The sequence below is a fragment of the Apium graveolens genome, chromosome 7, assembly GCF_009905375.1.
Source record: "Apium graveolens cultivar Ventura chromosome 7, ASM990537v1, whole genome shotgun sequence".
NCBI lineage: Eukaryota > Viridiplantae > Streptophyta > Magnoliopsida > Apiales > Apiaceae > Apium > Apium graveolens.
The window spans coordinates 103,708,404-103,713,184 of NC_133653.1; the positions used below are offsets into that span (position 1 = coordinate 103,708,404).

A 4,781-nucleotide genomic window follows, 5' to 3' on the forward strand; every position below is an offset into this window, starting at 1 on the left:
CATGAATTTTTTAAAAAAATTGGAGAAAATTGGATTTCATTGCTAGTTGTTGTGGCTAGGTGTCAATTGGCTAGTAGCCAGCTCATTTTATATGAGTAGTCTAGAGTTGAACGAGATGGAGCGAAATGCACTCGTTCAGAAATTTGTGAAAAAAAGAAAAAATAATAAAAAAAAGAAATAAAAGAAATAAAAATAAAAATAAGTGTTATGTATAATTGATCACGCGTGGGTTCTTTAGTACTCGAGTTATTAAATTCTTAGGGGACTTTGTGCCTAGTGACCTAAGGCTTTTATAGTCTGGGATTCGCTAACCTAACGCTCATTACATGGGTACTATTGTATAATCTTTTGTGGACCTAAATCATTGTACGGTCAAATAAGCATACTTGTTTTTTTGTTGTGAATAAAAGCATGAATCCATATAAAACTCCAAAATAAGAATTGAAGTGTTATAAGTTATTTTGAGTCTAGCATTTATTCTATTTATAACCTTGCGATTGCTTTGTTAAATAGTGAGTCATGATTATTGATCTAGTTGCGATAGTATATCTGTTAGTAGTTGCACACACCCACGTCTCTGGTTTGTAGGTTGATTTGTGGGGTTTGATTGATTTTTATACGAATAACTGCATTTGTTGAGATATTGCTTGCTGATTGGTTTAGTTATTCTATTGAGGATCGTTGCATTTATTTAGTTGCATTCATGTATTTTTATTTCTTGTTCTTTGAGTCTATTTATGCTTAACGACAAGCATTGATTCAAGTTTGGGGGTATATTGATTGGCTTTTATGACACTTTATTACGCTCCGTAAAGCTTTGAATTGGTGTATTTGTACTCAAGTTGTTGGTGTTTTTACGTTTTTTGTAGTGTTTTTGCATTGCAGGCATTTTCCAGGTAATCAGGTAAATTAGCATGGTTGTAGTGCTAATTTGGTGTTTGGATTGTGTTGGAAAAGGCTCGTGAAAAGACTGGCTCAAATTAGCAAGGAGAAAGAAGAAGTCAGAATTTTATGCAGAAGGACGGCACGCCCGCGCTGGTCAAGCGCGCGACCGCGCCCAAAGAGCAGAAACTCAGCGCGCCCGCGCTGGTCAAGCGCGCGCATGCGCCAGATCGGGGTAGCAGAATTTTGTTTCTATTAGGATTTTGAGAGTTTGAAGCCATGGTCAATTCTACATCATATATATACATAAATAAAGACTTTTTCATAAGGAGGGACGTATAAAAGCTAAGGAAAAGGAGTAAAGAAGACCGGAGAGCACAATTCAACTAAGGCAAAGAAGATCTAGTTTATTCTTGTGATTCTTTGTTTAAGTTGTAACTTTGGATGCTAGTTTTCTTATTCTTGAACCTTTACTTATGTTTCGTACTTGGTTTTATTAAGTATAAAGACTATGTTTATTATACCATGCTTTCATCGGAACCCACGTTGATGATGAGTCTGATTATGGGCTAATCATTATCGTGGGGTTCTAGCGGATTTATTTATGGATTTCTTTAGTTGATTTGTTTCGATGCCTTAGTGTGTGGTGATTGTATGATAACCTAGTATTGGTTGTGCTTATTCATCTTATGAGCGTCGTGAATTTATAAGATAGTGTGTTAATTCTTAATGAAACGAAAGTGAATTTAAGGATTTAGAACTTGCCATGCTAGCATAGGTCCATGTGTTATTATTATGCATGATTCGTAGGTAATTTTGACCATCTTACTTGCCCTATGTAATCACGATAGATAACTTGTGCATTAAACCATTATGTTGTCAAATTCTATAGACATATAGGGTCTCAATGTTATTGGTGTCTATTCATCTTCTATCTCTTTTGTGGATGTCTGGTAGTATGGTACTCGTACAACGAAAGTTGGCATTTATCAGTTTCGTGTTATCTGATTTGTGTCATCACCATTACATGCTAAGGTTAAGAATGAAAAGGCTATTGAATGAAGTACTTAATGAAGTTAGAATCCTATGTTTGTGTCATATATTATTCAACTTTCTTTACTCTCTTTAGTTAATGTTCTCTAGTATAATTCTCAATAGTTACTCGTAGTATAAACAAACCCAAATTTGTTATTCGTCTTAGCATTGAATAATAGCCATATCATTGTTGCATAAGTGCATAAATCTCAGAGTTAATCTAAGCTTGTCCCTGTGGGAATGAACTAGAAATAATTCTATATTACTTGCGAATGCGTATACTTGCGTGAATTTTAGCGCGTGTTTAGCGACTAACAAGTTTTTGGCGCCGCTGCCGGGGACACGGTGTAAATTTTTAGTTTATGTGCTTGTCATCAGTGATCATTAAAGTTCATTGACTCGGATATTATTACTTACCTACTATTTTCCTTGTCGTGCGCATTCGCGGGCTCATATGAGAACTCTGGATCAAGTCGAGGAAGAAGCTGTAGTGATTCGAAGGGAAGTTTTTAAGGATGAAGAGAAAGTAGAAGAAGAAGAGAAAGTTGAGGAACCATCTTTAGTAGTGATGGGAGATCAAGCAGAAAATCCTAAGGCTCTGATGGACTATTCTCAGCCTAAGATCAATGATATTCAGTCCAGCATCATCAGACCAGCCATCGTGGCTAACACCTTTGAGATCAAGTCAAGCATGATTCAGATGATACAAAACTCAGTTCAGTTTGGGGGTTCCTACAGAAGACCCCAACATGCACATCAGGGATTTTATTGAGATGTGACACTTTCAAGTTCAATGGGGTGACTGGAGATGCTATCAAGCTACGATTCTTCCCATTATCTCTGAGGGATAAGCCAAAGTGCTGGTTACATTCTCTACCATCAGGGTCTATCACCACATGAGAGGATCTTGCTCAAAAGTTTCTCACTAAATTATTTCCTATGGTGAAGACTGCTGCAATCAGGAATGTTCTTACTCATTTTACATAGAAAACTGAAGAATCTCTATGTGAGGCTTGGGATCGATATAAGGAGATTCTAAGGAAGTACCCACACCATGGAATGCCTGACTGGATGATAATAAACTTTTTCTATAATGGGTTGGGTTCTACTTCTAGACTCATGCTCGATGCAGTATCAGGAGGAGCATTGTGGGCTAAGAGCTAAAAAGAAGCTTATGAATTGATCGAACTGATGGGTGCTAATGAATACCAGAATCCTTCTCAGAGGCTAAATCAGGGTAAAGTAGCTGGAATTTTGGAGTTGGATGCGGCAACTGCTATAGTTGCCCAACTTAAGGCCTTGACGATGAAGGTGGACACTTTGGCTAACTATGGAGTTAATTAAATCACTAGTATTTATGAGCTTTGTGCGAGAGCGCATGAAACTGAGCAGTGCGCTATTTCTAGCGAATCAGCTCAATTTGTGAGCAACTTTTAGAGATCATAGCAACAAGCTCCAACCACTTATCATCCAAATAATCACAATTATCCTAACTAACTGGAGTAATTATCAGAATGCGGTGCAACAATATTATCATCCATACACAACAAAGCAGTATAACCCTCCTGGTTTTCAGCAACCGCAATATGCTCCTAAGCAACAACTTCAACTTCAACAGCTACCGCATGCTAATGAAAAATATGAATTGGAGGAGTTGAGGCTTATGTGCAAGATCCAAGTTGTGTCTATCAAGACCTTGGAGAATCAGATTGGACAAATTACTAATGCATTACTGAATCGTCAACCTGGCACACTTCCAAGAGATACTGAAGTGCTAGGAAAGAAGGAAGCTAAGGAGCATGTTAAGGCAATTATATTGAGGTCTGGTAAGTTTGCGAATCCTGAAAAAGCAAAGACTCTAGAATCTGAAGTTGTTGCTGAAGAAGAAGAAGTGCAGAAGGAAGCGGAAGTAGAACCAAGGAATACTACTATTGAGCACACTCCTCCTGAGGGTAATACAGGGGAGAAACAGATCTATCTTCCACCTCCTTTTCCTAAGAGGCTGTAGAAGAAAAAGCTGGATAAGCAGTTTGAGAAGTTTCTGGAGGTGTTCAAGAAACTTCACATCAACATACCTTTCGCTGAAACTCTTGAACAAATGCCTAGTTACGCGAAGTTCATGAAAGGTATTCTCTCTAGGAAGGTGAAGCTTGATGACTTAGAGACCATTGCTCTCACAGAGGAATGCAGTGCTGTGCTGCAACAGAAGTTGCCTCCTAAGCTTAAAGATCCTGGAAGCTTCACTATTCAATGCACCATTGGAAAGGTGTCATTTAAAAAATGTTTATATGACTTGGGAGCTAGCATCAATCTGATGCCCTTGTCAATGTTCAAGAAGTTGGACTTGCCTGATCCAAAGCCTACTTATATGACTTTATATTTGGCCGACCGTTCTATTACATATCCGTGAGGTATTATGGAGGATGTCTTGATCAAGGTGGATAAACTCATCTTCCCTACTGATTTTGTAATTATTGATTTCGAGGAGGATAAGAAGATTCCCATAATCTTGGGAAGACCTTTCTTGGCTACTGGCCGAACCTTGATAGATGTGCAGAAGGGTGAGCTCACCATGCAAGTGATAGATCAGGATGTAACTTTAATATGTTCAATGCCATGAAGTTCCCTACGGAAAATGAGGAGTGCTTAAAAGTGGAGTTGGTTGATTCTGTGGTTGCTTTAGAACTTGATCAATTGCTAAGGTCTGATGCCTTAGAGAAGGCCTTGTTGGGGAATTCTGATAGTGAAGATGATGAAGGGGATGAACAGTTGCATGAAATTTCTGAATGCTTCTCCCTGGAAGAGGAAGATTGATATGCCTTTTGAATCTCTGGGAATGGAGGAGTTGAAAAAAGCTCATAAGC

At 38.3% G+C, this 4,781-nt stretch overlaps 1 non-coding gene across 1 annotated transcript; it reads right to left on the bottom strand.

The window, feature by feature from the left end:
* Positions 1 to 2,871: 2,871 nt before the first annotated feature.
* On the bottom strand, positions 2,872 to 2,978 carry LOC141676142 (small nucleolar RNA R71). The gene has a single exon (XR_012556748.1). It is a non-coding gene; the product is annotated as a small nucleolar RNA R71 (small nucleolar RNA).
* Positions 2,979 to 4,781: the final 1,803 nt, after the last annotated feature.